This window comes from Melozone crissalis, unplaced genomic scaffold, assembly GCF_028551555.1.
Source record: "Melozone crissalis strain CALT ecotype California unplaced genomic scaffold, PUWL_Pcris_2 ptg000027l_1, whole genome shotgun sequence".
Lineage (NCBI taxonomy): Eukaryota > Metazoa > Chordata > Aves > Passeriformes > Passerellidae > Melozone > Melozone crissalis.
Window position 1 is genome coordinate 66,885,594 of NW_026535805.1, and position 15,971 is coordinate 66,901,564.

At 37.9% G+C, this 15,971-nt stretch overlaps 1 protein-coding gene across 18 annotated transcripts in view; it reads left to right on the top strand.

Moving 5' to 3' along the window:
• The window catches only part of DLGAP2 (DLG associated protein 2), a 450,442-nt gene that overhangs the window by 303,118 nt on the left and 131,353 nt on the right, over window positions 1-15,971 (top strand). The window lies entirely within an intron of this gene.

Sequence of the window (15,971 nt, forward strand, 5' to 3'; positions counted from 1 at the left end):
CTAAAAAATTTTATACAGTAGTCAAGACACCTTTCAACTTTTGTTCTGGTAAATTTGAATTATTATAGTCTTTTAAGGCTCACACTGTAAGACTGGTTTTCTGACAGCTGTCCTAGGAAACCCTGATTTTCAAAAACTATTAGAATATATTAATGTAGAAATTTGTAAATGCTGTATATAGAAGTAAATTACTTTTTTTATTTTTACATAACACTTCCTTCTTAATTCTCCCTTTTTAAGGATTTAACTACAGTTCAGGTTACAGTGATTGTCTGTGTCAAGCAAACCAAGTGGTAATCCTAAAAGGTAACTGACATTTGAGTTGAGGAATGAGCATTTTTTCCCTAGTCTGATGTGGCTAACATGAGATTTTAGGTGGAAGGGAATGCTCTTGTGGCAGCATATGTAATCTAGCAGTTTCAATCTGGTGAAATCTGGGGGGCACTGAGTTTTGGGTGATCATTAGTCCAAAGAAGCAGGAGAATTAGCCAGGATGTCTCTAAGGAGTGGGATAAAAAAAGGGATGAGACTTTAAAGCCCCATTTAAATGCATTCCTCGGACTGCATCCCTATACCTAATGTCTTGTATTAGCTCAATTAGGAGATTAAGAATGTACCTTTAACACAGAGGAGCTCCACAGTGAAGAGAGTTAATAGCAGCTGTCTGCTTTGATTTCCACGGGCTGTGAAGCATGCCTATGAATTCCTGTTCTGGATCATATAAAAATTAGTTAGGTGCCACCTGAGCTAGGAATCTACAGAAGGTAATTCAAATGCACCTTCTGCATCTCTGCTGATTTTCTTTTAATTCAGCTTTAGCATGTAGTATTTGCCCTTTTCCCTGCTACCACCCCAAAGTACCCAACCAGTCAGTAAGATCCACAGACTCTGTTTTGCATTATGTTAATGATGAATGCTACTTTGCTGCAATTGATCTAAATAGGCTTGAGGTTTTCTGAAATACCTCAGGGACACAGATATTATTTTTTTCAAAGACTTCACTGTTGGCATGTGATGCTAGATTTCAACTTTTTCTTTTTTAAATTTCTGAAAGTCCTTTAATAGTCTAGGGAACAGATTGTTGTCTTCAGCACTGTCAGTAAAACTCAGTGTTAAGTGGAATGAGCGTTCTCAGGTCTTTGAATAATAGCTCGAGCTATGGTAGGAACTTGCAGGTGTGTGCAGTCCTGGGGGAAGTGTTTGGAGAAAGAGTGTCTCAAATGCTAATCAAATTTGAACTCAAAATATCCATTTTAATTCCTGGGTGTATCAGATCAAGGTAGTGGTCGGTGACCTGCTCATTTTCCAGAAGAAATAACACTTTGTCTATATAATGAGCATCATTTTATGAATTAGTTAATGGCCTGTTGAACTGTGCACTTTCCTAATCACAAATCTGCTAGGTCAAAAATTTAAATGGATATTGTGGTTGAAATACAAGTTTATCTGTGAGTGTCTTCTCAGCCATATTAATTGCAGGTACTGTAGCATTTGTGTCAGAAGCAAAGAAAGTCTCATCTTTATCCTTTTTCTCTGCCTTTGCCTAAAGTATGTGTAGGGTTTGGTAGAAAATGAATATTGGATGGCTTAGGAAAAATAACACTGAGTGGAATTTAGTTCAAGAGTATCAACAAAAGAATATCAAAGTTCAGTGTTATTTGATTAGAGCTGACAGATTTTTTTAAAGTACAAATTTGGAGAAAATACTATTTTGCAGCTGGTTTTGGCTAACTATCATCTTGATTTTATCTGGGGAAATGCTTGCCTAGTGAATTGAATCTGTTATGTGTTGGAGTTTTCGTTTTTAATTTTTCTACTGTATTTCAGTAACATTATTTTTAATGTTCAAAAAAAGTAAGATCTTTCAGCTTAGGCTGGAGACAAGCTTGAGTAAAAAAAAAAGGGTAAAAAATAAAGTAACTCAAAATAGAAAATGAAAGTGATCAAACCTTAAGAGGGTGGAGTATGATGAGCTGGTACACAAAACAAAACTAAAAAGGTCACTCAGAGCTCAGGTCCTTTTGAGCTTCTGTAAAATTGAATGGACAGAATCACAATCTAAAAATAATTTACCTTGCATTTATGTTATTCATCTAGTATAGATTTTGCCCCTTGACTTTTTTGCCTCAAGTGAAAACCATGAGGAGAAAGTTTCTGTGTACCTATCTTGCCTTTAGAATCTTAATTGGGATGTAACTGTGCAAGTCCTGCTGTTCAAAAGATCAGTTTTCCAGATGAAGCTGCAGGTAAAAAAACAATGAGTTTGTACCAACATGAAAAGTCTGCTCTGGGAATTTGTACTTGGTGGGGATGGGGGGGGGGGGGGGGGGGGTGGATATTAAAACATTATTTCAAATTGATTCAATTTTTCTTTAATTTGTTTTCTTTCTGAGCTCCTTCAGGCTCCTGGTCCAAAATAGCTGCTATGTTTTCAGTCTGGGTTGCTCTGGAGCCTGCCTCTCCTGGGTCAGTGAGCACTGAGCATTGCAGGTCACTGAGCAAGCCTTTCCAGGGCTGGGGATGCAGATGTGCCCTGGGGATGCAGATGTGCCCTGGGGATGCTGGGCTGGGCACGCACAGAGTGCTGGGGTGTGCTGGTGTGTGCTCGCTCTAGAGCGCAACCCAGCCATGGAGTTACAGAGATGGAAAAACAAATGAAAGCGCCTAATCGTGCAGGAACTTGACAGTTGTGTGATTCATTCCAGGATTCAAATGCTTATTTCTATATCCTCAATTTCACCTGTTCAGTTTCCACCTAAATATATGCAAAAAGCAAAAATGAAAGGGATGTATGCTTTTCTTGAAAATATGGCAATTTCAGAGGTGAAGGAACTATATACTCCTGAATGTAGGAATCTCACAGAGACATGTGGTATTGATGCGTTGCCACATTAATTTATTTTACTCTTTAAGATTACTTGGTCTCTTTTCATAGCTATCAGCTGTAATTCGTATTTGTTTAACTAGAAGTGTATAAAGGGCTGTTGATACAGAGGTATTGCAGGTACTACTAGTAATTTCTTAGCCATTTATATAACATAAGTTATACAAAGTCTTAATGAGTTCTGAACAATTCTTGATCTTGTTTAATATGAAGTTAATGATTATTTTTTTGTTAATGTAGTTAATAAAGTGTTTTTAATTAGTTCTTTTAAAATATTTTTTAATTATTGTTTTTAAGTGCTCTGGGGTATTTCATGTTAAGGGTACAGGATGAATCAGAGTAATTATATACCTCATTCATTACCACCAAACAGAATTTTAAGGAACTAAAATAAATTAAAAAAACATTTGGACTCTACCAGATCCTGCAGAGCTACATGGTGTATCTCTGATTTGCAAATGCATGAAGTCATGGCTTGAATCTTCTTTAATTAATCATGCCTTTTTAGAAATATCTAAATTGTAATTATTTGAAAGCAGCAAGGGCTAGAGTATTTATGATATTGGGTTTGTCAAATTATCCCCAATGTTGAATTAAGGCAGCAATTTTTCCAAACTGTCATTCAACTATTCTTAGGCTGAGCTCTGTTTTTAGACTATGATGCTGCAGGAGCTTGTTGCAGCACTTCACAATGTTAAGAGAAACAGGTCAAAGGAAGACTTTGAAATGCTAAAGTCTCCTAAAAGAAGTATAATCAGGTGTTTTAAACTAATAGTCCACAAAATCTCATATGAAGAAAGATAGCCAATTTGAATTTGAGCCAAATGCAAATCCTTAAGGAGGACAATTTCATTTTATTATTGAAAAGAGGACAACCATGCTGGCAGTCAAAGCTTGTCTTCTTGCAAGCTTTGACTCCTCATCTAAAACCTGCTGTCTTTAATTTCCTCATTTTGATGGCATGGATTAAGTGTACATTGTTTTCACAGCTAGACATACAAAATGCTTTCAATTAATCAGGTAGTACCTTCTCAAATACACCAATATTAAATATCCTGTATTGATGGGGTTTGCATTTACTGTCATCATGTACTGTCCAATGCTACTCCTTGGCTACATGTTTAGGCCAGCTTTTAGCAACTGAAGGTTGTGCTTAGAATATTTTACAAAATAAGTAGTTGATATTAGTACATATTCTTCTAATACATACATGAAAATATATAAAATTCACAGGACACAATATAAATCGTGGCTGTTTTTATCCTCACTGGCCAATTATGTAGTCCAGCAGCACTTTTTAATGAATTTTACTTTTTTGCTGTATGCAAAAAAAGATTTTTTAAAAATTGTTTCTATTTTCATTCTAATTTTTATAGGTATTAACTTATCAAATATAATTTTCCCTAAAATTATGTCACCTCAGAATAAATTTAAAATTTTTAGTTTTGAAATATATATATATTTCAGACCTCTAAATTTTTCTCTTTTCTTGAAATGAGCAGTTGAAGCTGTGAGTTACAAAAACAAACCAAGGAGAATAGATGTTCAGATTATTTTCTATGAGCAAACTGATTCTGCCCAGAAGTTTTATGTATTGCATAGATCACAAGTCAGGTATTTCTTTGCTGTTACAAGATTTTGACATTAATAAATCATACTTTAAACACATTCTTATGAAAATATTAGATGATACTCTCAAAGCTAAAATGCCACAAGCAGCCTTTACTACTTCAAAGTAAATTTGATGACAGAATTTAAATTTTATTTTTGACATAGCTCTAGAACTGTTTCGTTATTCCAATTTCAGCCAAGGAAGTGATCATAATGATCAGTGATGATAGGAGCTGGTTCTGTCCATGGTTGTCTCTACCTCTAAATAAATATGGCTGTATTTCCTGTAATCATAAATTTTGGAGGTGTTGTGTAAGACTTATCTGTCAAGATCAGTGACTTGTGTATGTCTGTTTGATTTTAATGCAAGACTAGGCACTGTTAATTAATATGGAGATAACTTTTTATGGCTCTGGTGGTTAGCAATCAATTTTTCAGAAAGAGAAGTTACTATTCTGGTTAGTTTGGCAGGGATACTCAACCTGCTTCACAGGTCAAGAACTGATTATTGCTGTGATTATGAGTCTGTCAGAGGGGATTGCAGCATTTGTCCTGTAGGATAATAAAGGCTCATGCACTATTTCAGTAGCATAATCTAATCTAATGCTCATTTATTGCGTATGTTCAGCTGCAGGATAAAAATACCCTTGTAATAATTACTCTGGTAGGTGTAATGCTTTTTTCTTTTTATATAAGCTGAACGTTTCAGCCTTCATCAAAGTGCTAGATCATAGGTAATTAGTTTGTATGAATGAGGTGATAGGTTGTACATATTTGTTTGGATGGATGTAGAAATAGAGGATTATTGCCCTGTGTTAGGATCTTTGGCTGTAAGAAACCATGCATTGCATTGTAGCTGGAAAAAAGAAGCTAACTGCCATGTTTACATTTTATATGTTCTTTAGGTGGAGTTCATAACTACAACACATCACATCTTACTCTTGATCCCTGAATTGCTCCTGACAAATAATCATGTAACCTACCCAGAGGACAAGTGATTGTGCTCCAGCATCACAGCTTCTTTTCCAGCTACCTGTGCCAGTTTCTGGTTTTGACGCACTTGCCAAAATGAGAAAATAACTTAGAAGTCAAATAAATTATCTGCATCCTTATATCATGTATAATTAATTAATTCTCAATGGTGAAGTAAAAAAACCCTTATTTTCTTTTACCTTCTGCATATGTTTGTAGTAAGGAAAATCTATGAGGAGTTGAGTGCCTTAGGGTTGTTGTCATGGGCTCAGCTCAGGAGAACTTCAGAGCCATCACTTCATTACAGAGTCTATCAAATGCATTGTCCAATATAGCTAGCTTTCAAAAGCATCCATTTCCCATGGACAGGTGGTGATTCACTTGCTGACATCAATCAGATTTCTCCTTCAGAAGGAATTCTTCCACCCTCACTGAGAAAATAGTATAAGACATCATTCTTTGCAAGGCAAGGATAGCAGGCTGCAATCCTATACTTCCAGTAGGTAGAAAATGATGGTGCTCCCTGTGATCTTTAGACCACAGCTACTCAAGTGTGAAATTTCAGAGTACCTTTAGGGAGAATATTAGTTCTACTGTCTTTTTAAGTTCTTATTTTAAATTTATTTCGCATTTTTTTTAATTTAAATGTACAGAGCCAGATGTTTTTAAAAAGCACTTTACAGTGATTCAGATTAATAGCAAGATTCATGGAACCATTGGGGAAGCAAAAGACTTACAACTCTGGGAGTGTGTCAGCAGTGTGTTAAATTAGTAACTGTGTGTAGGCTCAATATGAGATTTAACAGGTGCCCCAGATATGGTGTGCTGAATCTCTGCATTGAAGTGAATTTTATTTTGGTAACTGAGAGGAGGAAGGAGAGAAAGAAGGAATTGGCCAGTGAAGAAGCTCCTTCTGCACATTCCAGAAAGAACCAGACTAACATGAGAGACAGGCAAGCTTCAGATGCCTTTCACTGGATCTCCTGCACAGCAAGGAGAACTAGATTTGTATGTGGTGAGTTGAAAATGGTAGAGAATCCTGTGTAATGCAGGTGAGAAGAGAAAGAAGCATTGTTCTGCATCTGTAATAAAATCTGTTCCTTCCTCAGCATTTCCAGCATTTTGTCTGCTTACTGCATTAGAGTCTTAGACACACTTTTGTATTTCATAAACTGCAATGACAATGAAGTCCCTAGAATGGAAAGCAGCTATCTTAGCTAAATTATGTTGCCTGTTGCTATGGAAATGGTAGCTCATGAATTTTTGTGCAAGTGCTTGAGGTACAATACTTATGACATCTTATCTAAAAAACAAGGTTTATACTTCATCCACCATCAGGTTTTTTCTTTACTTTAATGACAATATTGGGCAGTAATCCCCAAGAGCAAATGCTGAAATAACATACCACTCCATGGAAATATCTTTCATCATAATTAACTGGGCAACGTTTGAATTACAACATAATCAGGAAGTTATCAGCCTTTGAATCTGATTTATATATCCATTGCAGATGTTTTGGAAAATGCAAATCATTTTAAGCAAACATTGTTTATTCTGCATGTTGCAATTAAGACTCTACTTGCCGTCTTTCAGTATCACCTTGATATCTTATTTTTCTTTCAGGTTGAGATGTAGCAAAAACCCTCAATATTAAGACAGGCTTCAGAAATAAAACCCAAGCTCTCATAAGTTGTATCCAAAAATTCCTTTCATGTTACATCTTATAAAACATTCTCACTGAATATAGCTCAAAATTTGTTTTCTTCCTGCACAGAATTACTTGCGTTCTCGTAACACTTTCCACAATAAGATGCACCCACTGTACCTGTTTATTTCTTCCTTAATAGAAAAGTATTATATTTGTCTTGAAATCAGAGGCCAGAATTTGAAACTCATATTTTCCCCATTATTTTAGCAAATTATGTAGTTGCTAAATAAACAGAGAAATATCTATCTGCAAGAGATCAAAAACAAACCAAGCAAAAGACATTTTCCCTGAAACACTATATTTATGTAAAGCATGTGATCCTAGTAAGCTAATTGAATATTATACAATGAAAACAATTCTTTAGGAATATGGAGATGCTGTAGTGTCTTCATCTCAAAAAATCAGAAAGCAAGTGCATTCCTTGGGCGAACAAGTCATCAACTAACACAAGACTTGCAAAATGTGCCTTCGAGAATTTGGTGGTTCATTGCTGAGATTTTTTTCACAGTAACAGAAGGAAATATAAGTACTCATAAAAAATTGTTTTTCCTCTCACTTTTCTTCAATCAAACTTTCCTTTTCTCCATGTCTGTAATTTTTCAGCCTCATCTATTGTAGGACTAGGTCACCTTTTTTTTCACATCTGGTCTGAGTCCCTGTGCAGCAGCAGTGAGCCATGCTGCCCAGTGCCTGTTACTGCCGGTGCCGCAGTAAGTGATGTGGGCTGTGGTCTGAGTCCCCTTGCTGGTGCGTGTTCATCCCCACAGCCAAGTGCCACAGCACTCCCTGCCTGTGTGCCTGTGTGGGTTTCAAGGACTTAGGTTGGCAATGCATCTTTCCAAAAAACAGTTTGGATGCTGGCACCTTATAAGTGGAAGAGGGAATGAAGGGTTTCAGTGGTACAAACCAGAGCTGTGTAGTCACAGCTGGCCTCAAGGCCTGTGTGATATTTCATTTACACAAGCTCATGGTTTAACCCCAGCCAGCACAGCCTCTCACTCACTGCCCTCCAAGGGGAGAGAATTGAAAGGGTGAAAGTGAGAAAACTCCTGTGTGGAGATAAAGACAGGTTAATAGGTAAAGCAAAAGCTGTGCACACAGGCAAGGCAAAGAATTAATTTCCTACTTCATTCAGCTGTCCCCAAGAAAGGTCTCCGTCGTGTGTAATGCTGACTTGTGAAGACAAAAGGCATCACTCTAAATGTCCCTGCCTTCCTTCTTCTTCCCCCAGCCTTGTCATGACACCATATGATGTGAGATATCCCTGGAGTCATTTGGCATCATCCAGGCTCATTGTGCACCCACACCCTCCTCACTGGTGGCATGGGGGCAGGTGAGGAGCACAAAAGGCCTTGGCTCTGTGTGAGCACTGCTCAGCAATAACAAAAACACCACTGTATTATCAGCTCTGTTTACAGCACAAATCCAAAACACAGCCCCACAGCAGCTGCTGGGAAAAAAAATTACCTCTGCCAAAACCATCGCTACATGTAAATAGAGCGTATATAGGTATAATCCTGAGCAAAAGTCTGCACTGGTCCTGAGACACTGTCTCGTTCTGACTATTGCACTTGTTTCTTCTGTAGCCATCAGCTAGCCAAGTTTTCCCCGTTGGGGCCTGCACAGGACTGGGGGGCAGCTCCTCCCCTGGTGTGCATTATTGAAATGACTCTGGAGGTAATTGAACCATGGCACTTTACAGTGGCTGAGAAAAGGGTGCACTTCTCTGCCATTTCCCTCTCCTGTCTACCATTAGAATGACCCAATCCATCTTCACTCTCTAATATCTAAGGAGTTTTCTAAAGATATTAAAATATATCAGAAGCTAGATATAGGAGAAGCTAGCTCTGAATATTCAGACTTATTTTTAAAAAAATAGCTTACAGACCTTCCTGCCTGGTCTAACAAACAACTTTCCTTGCATGATCTGGTTCCTTTCAATTACACAACTTTTGACACCAGGAACTTGTCTTCAACGGTTTTTATTTTCCAGTAATTTCTGCAACCTTCTTGCTCTGATTTTTCTGTTACCTGTAGGTATAATTTAAGATGAGGAATACATTTCACTCTTTCAAACAAACTCAGTTACTCTTCCAATTAAGAAAGTGACAGGACTCTCAAGCAAGGATTTGCTTCGTGCACTGACTTCTGTCAAGGTGGATTATAGCTGTTTGTTGATTGTCACACATTTTAATGATATTAGTGAATTTCATGGTCTTAATAGATGCTGCACTTTTCACTCCTCATATACTCTGAAAAGTTAAACAGTGTGTTATTTTGCTATTTAAGATCATAGCTTTCTGTTTTCTTGACCTCTTTCTCTCTATTTTAATGCATAGTCTTTAAAATATTGCCTACAATTTGCATGGCCTTTTGCAAACCTCTCCAACACATTTGTTAGACAATAGGAGACATGTCTGCAATAAAAATCAGACATATGATGACATTAATGCTTCAATCTTTTTATGTCTTTGAAGGCACTTTTTATGTATTGTGGAAAAGCATATTTTGTGAACAAGATCTTTCTCATGTGAATACTGAAATCTTAGACAATTTGCATAATACAGCAAATTATTTTTTGTTGAAATAGAGGTGTTAAGGGTGTTTGAGATATTTTCCATATTTACATAGCTGAAGCCTATTTCCCCATCAGTGCAAAGAATGCATCCATCATATGCAAAGAATTCTAAATAAATTTCAGCCATGTTAAGACAAGACAAAAATATAGCTATCACTGAATTAAAGTGTTTTCATAGTAGAATTTATATTCTTAATATTTCTAAAAAGTATACAAAATTGAAGTTTTATAAATGTATAGACATTCTGGACCAGATTTAGTATTACTTTCTTATGGATTGTTAGTGCAACTCACTGTTCTCAAATCCTGATACTAATTTCCATATGCCTAGAAACTGCATTGCTGATTTGCCTGAGTTTTTATAACCAGACTTTGGCATGGAAGTAAATATGAGCATAGCATAGCATGGCAGGGCCTCCCTTAGAGCAAGTAGGTCACTGCTGGAAGCTGATTTCCATAAATTAGGCAGTAGAGAAGTTCAGCCTGCGGCAGGACAATGGCTGCTGGAAGTTCACAGCTCTGAGTTTGCAGTTCTGGATGTGAGCCTGTCCACCCTGCAGCCACATGGGTGTGGGAAAGGGGAGGGCAGTGCCCTTTGCCTTTTGTGCCCTGCTCTCCACGCTTCACATTGCTCAGCAACATGGGCAGCTCTGCCCACACTGGGCACCTTGTGCTCTGGGTGAGCTCTGGGCAGGGCTCAGGGCTGTGCAGTGGCCTGTGTCAGATGGTGAATCAATGCTGGGCTCACAGACTGGTCAGGCATTGTGGTATAGGGGTTCCCCATACATCCCTACATGTATGAGTCATCTGCTGGAGGGCCTTGGGGTTAGAAATAGTCTACACAGGTAGTAAAGAATATTGTTAGTAACTACCTTCTAGAAATGGTTGTCTTATTTGTTTTGCTTTGCAGATTCACTGCTTGTTTTCCTAAAAGATAATTTAAAGTCTTGCTAAATCAACCTACATGACTATTCATCTTCCTAAGTTGGGGCAAAATGAACAGAGTTAAAACTGACAGGGTTTGATTGGGACTGGGAAGGCAGGGGCTATGGGTAATTCTTTGCAGTAAGTCACAGATGAGTGTGGGAGGTTGTGCCATCAACTACCAAATTTGGGCCTTACAGAAAAACTTGTTTGGAAGAGAAGACAGCAGGGAAGAGCACTGCTTCCAAGTAGTGACTAGTGTGTTTGTCTCTCATTAATTAACAGTTAATCTAACTGTTCAGGTCGACTGTTTTTATGCAGTGGAGATACAGAACAAGAACTTTTGAAATGAAAAAGATTTATTGTTTGGGTTTTACTCAAGAGGAAAAAAAAATCAGCTGGGATTTAATAAGACTTGCCTGGTTCATTTTGTTTTTGCTTTCAAAGAAATTCACTGTGGAATCCTTGACATGATTTTCTGTACATTAAGTATCTGATTCTACATTTGATTTTCAGATGTGACATTCATTCCACCTAACTCTAAGTATTTACACTCTGGGTGTATCTGTTAAAGGAAGTTACCTCAGACTCTACAGTAAATGGAAGGAAGCAAGTGTTTTCAGGACAAGATTCATCTGTCCCATTTAAGATGTCTGTTTTAAGATTAGATGAATAGCAGCCTATTCACCCAATAGCCCTTTATCTCCACATTGTCTGCATATGGACTCAAGAGTGTTTCCAAGATTCATTTAGGCAACTGAGTTTTGCTCTTTTTGAGCCAAATAAACACAAAAGTTATGTTCAGGCTTCTAAAGTACATGGAAGTATTTTGGTAGAATTATAGCCAAGTAATATAAATCTCTTTTTGGGGTTTTGATGAATGATAAGTAAATGCTTTTTCCATCAGCTACCCTACAAAAGAATTGATAAGGTATCAAGTATACAGGCAAGTCTTAATTAAGCAGGATAACTGATGAGCATGATAACATGCACAAAATTAGTTCCTATTTAGGCAAATGGAAGTACTGAAGTCTAATTCCCCATGAATTGTATTCATTGTCTGACTTTTCATCCCACATAACAGCCCATACAGTGGAAATGTTGTCGCTACCCTGCAGCTGTGGAGCATTGCTCAGCTAATACCCGCGTGCCATCTGCGCACTTAGCTGCTGCCAGCTCCAGTGTCATGCCCCGATTCTGCCTAAGTGGAGTCACTATTGTGCATTTCCCTGATGAATTTTCTGATTTTCACAAACTATCTCTAGTAGTTTTTATTCCCTTTTAAATTGGGTCTTGAGTTCACAGTAAGTTGCAAACTGCCAAACCAATGGACAATCTGATTGCACAGATCAGGTCTTCTTATAGTTCTATGCCGAAAATACAAATAAGGAATATGTAAATGAGAATATGGAGTGAAATGGCAGTTGTAGACACTAATATTAATGATGCTCTGGAAAATGGAGGTGAAAGTCCTTAAATTCATATTTATTTGAGTGATAAATCTTTGTAACACAGTGCATAGGTAGGCAATTAAACATGGGGTCAGTCTGTACAGAATTTCCTTGGGTCAGTCTGCAGCGTGACAAACTTTGGAAAAATGGAAAAATGCCAGATTTAGTGGGTGAGAATCCAGTGTTTGAAGTGTTGTTATGGACACCCATAGCCAGGGAAGGAGCTGAGTTGAGCATGGTGTTGGTAGCAGGCATGGAAGGCACAGCTGGAAGGGCTCAGGGAGCAGCCCCTGCTGGCTCCGAGCTGCTGCCAGCCGGGCGAGCAGACACAGACCAGGGCAGGGCAGGGACCTCGCTGCTGTCAGCTCCCCTTGGGAACACCTTCAGTGCTGCTCCCACCTGCCTCTGCACTGCAGTTAGCCCAGCAGGCAGGGGAACTTCTGTCCACTGAACCCAACTTTATGCTCCTGTTCCTTGTTTTTTATATCTTTTTGCATAATAAATTTTAGCTGAGCGGATACATGGTCTTTTTTAGCACAAAGAGTTTGGCAGATCCTCAGGTGGATAAACAGGCTTAATAGTGTAAAAACTAAGCTAGAGCAATTTAAGATGGCCAAGCCTGGCTCCCACACTGTAATTCATGGTTCTTCTAGATGTCTACACTTACTTTGCTCAGCCTCTGAGCTGGTCATTTGTGAGCAAGTTTCAAGCCAAAAAACCTTGCAACCATATTTAATGTGATACAGTTTGGAGCTAGAAAAGCCCTGCTGGGGACTGAGTTGAAGCCCAGCACTGTGCTAATGACAGCTTACAGGGTTATCATGTGGAAGTTGGCTCAGGCACAATCATCAAAGCCTGGTAAAATTCTTTACAGAAACCCTCAATACCAATAATCTCATGCTGTATTTTACCTGCAGCTTGTGAGAAGGAAGAGCTGGCTGAGACATTAAGCTAACTAATAAGGCTTGCAGAAGAACAGGATTCAGAAAACATCATTAAAGCAGATGATAATTGTGAACAACTCCTCTTCAAATATGATCTTTAAGACTGAATAGAGAGCAACTTAAAATGCACTTCTAAAAGTGGGCTCTGTATCCAACTGCCTGGAAGAAATCTCATGAGTGCTTCTACAGCTCTAATCATGATGCTGTGCTTTTCAGGCCTTTTTTGCTGATCCTGGCTTAAAAGGTCAGACATATAGCATTCATTACTTTGACCTAGCAGCATCAGGCATTTGTAGCAGGTAACTCAGTCGCTATTATTCTCTAAACACTTGGAGTGAAAGCTAGAAGCTTTAAAGTCCTGACTTTTGAGTTTTCTCATGTTTCAACAGAAAGATTTTTCTACTGAAAATGACACAAACTATGTCTTGAGTCTATCAATAGGTCTCTAATGTAGGGTGGGAATAGAAAAGCAGGAATTGGCTGCCAGAAGCAGTTCTTACACAACTAAAATACACAAGTGCATATTAGAATCACAGAATTTGGGATTTAGGGTGGTTCTCTTTTATTTTTTTGTGTATTCATTTACGGAATAATATCTCTTTCTAAGGCTTAATGAAGTGCTTTGAACCTGTAAGGCATCAGGCTGAATATAAATTCACATTAGACATTTTAGTTTTGTCTCCATAGAAACTAAATGTTCAAATGTGTTAAGTTATTTTTGTCTTTGGAGTATTTATGTGTCTCAGAATTTGAACATGTATTCAGAGGGAAAAACTATGATCTCTCTAAAATTGTGTTGTCTTACAGACTATCAGCAGGTGAATGAGATGCATTTGAATGACTGGTATGGCAAAAATAAACTCTGGAAAGAGAGAAATTCAGAACTCTGTATTGAAAATAAACTAACCCTAATGTTCCATCAACCTGAAAAATCTTTAAAGTGAACTATATCCAATTTAGAATGTCCAGAATCATCACTTTCTTGCAGTTGTGCCTTTGAAACCTAATTGAAGTAAGGAAACCCATTGAAGGATTGTTGTCAATACAATTGGGTGAAATTTAATCTCAATTGATACTTTATTTCTCAGGAGAGAGATTATACTTTCTCAGAATCAAGGAAAAACACCACTGCAGCTGAATTAAAGTTCACATTATTTGACGTCTTAATTTACAGTTTTACCACAGAAAAACTGTCATCCAAAGTAGGAGAGCTCAGAGAATGAAAAGCTTCAGCCCAGTAGTAGAGAGCTTCAGTTGCAGCACTTCAGAGTGGCTGTTTTCAGTCTTGTGACTTAGAAAAAGAGTTGGTGTTTCTATTTACAGATTTTATCTGCATACAGGTAATGTCTGAAGTTCAATTGCTGGAGCTGTTACTGTACTGAATCAGTACATACTGATGTTTTAAGGGTCATCACTTCCTAGAAGGTACTGATGCTCTCTCTCTTTTAAAATAGGTATAATTTTGTTACATGAAGAATAATTAGAATGAGTTACAGTAAAAATACAGCAATATCAATGAAACCAAAGACAACATGAAGCGACATGCTTTGTGTCATATAATAGCTAACATTCATTTGTTGTCTCCTGTTGTAAGTCAGAAAGACAAAAGAAAGCAAAAGGAAACCCCAGAAGGTGCAGGAAAGATGATAGCCAGAACATAATGGAACATGGAGGAAACCCATTCAGAGACAGAAAATTTCAACATAGAGCAGAGAACAAGCTTGATATTTATACAGATACCGTCACACAAACACAAGCACTCATTACATCTTCATAGCAAAGCACTTCACTGCCTCCAAGAAACAACACAGTAGAGTCTTTAATGTCTCTTCAAAGGCTTCAGGTTAACTCAAGAATCAGCAGTGGAAAGGGGTACAGTAAACTTATGTGTTCCAGTGCACTCAGGGTTGTGCCCCTTAATTGCATGGTAGTGTCACAAAATGCCATTTTATAGGCTAAGTCCAATTCTATGAGGTTGTATTTTCTTAGGGTATACAAAGTAATTTTTAAGGCAAGTAAATTTGTGTTATCAAATGAACAGAAGGCAATCTATTTATTAAACACACTGAGGAAAGAGCATATGCTATGAATGGTGTGCTATGTCCATGCAGAAGGTAGTCACTAAATCATATAAAACAGATGCAAACATTCTTTCTTTTAGCTAGAAAATATCTGCCTTATGAGTTTGCTGTATGTTCATTGTTGCAGTGTCAGACTTGCAAAATTATTTCTTGCTTTAAGAATGAAAAATATGCTGTCCCAATTTTATGAAGGGAATATTGAACAGGATACGATGCTACACAAGAATACTGAAGTATGACTCTATTCACTCATAAAAGATGAAGACAGGTTGATGTAGTATGCAACAGAGCTAATACTTTTCCAATCAGTGTAAATGCATAGTATTCCATATTTTTATGAGCAGGTTGTTAAAATCTAGAATCAAAAAATAATAAAAATTTTAAGGGAGTTCTGCATAGCATCTGCTCCAGGTTATATTCAAATCAATGCCAACCTGGAGTACCTTGACCTTGTAGAGTGAAGTCTGAACATCTCCAAGGATAGAGATATCTGGAGCCTTTCTAGAAAACCTGGTCCAATATTCAAAAGCCTTCAAGGGTGCCCCGTTAAGTCATACTCAACTCTCCACCAGGAATTGCAAGTCCTTTTCTTGGGAGCAAAGGCAGCAAAGGTGCCTTGGAATCAATCGACCATCAGCCTCAGCTGAGGCAAGAGGCTCTTACATGCCAGGTGCAGGACTTGCCATTTCTTTGCACACAAGTTTATTGTCAGCCTGTTTCTCTGCCAGGTTCTTGTGAATCACAGTAATAACCAGCATTGTACTGACCTTTCCCCTAAACTGGTGCTGCTGACAGGGGACCTCCTGCTGCTGCTGCCA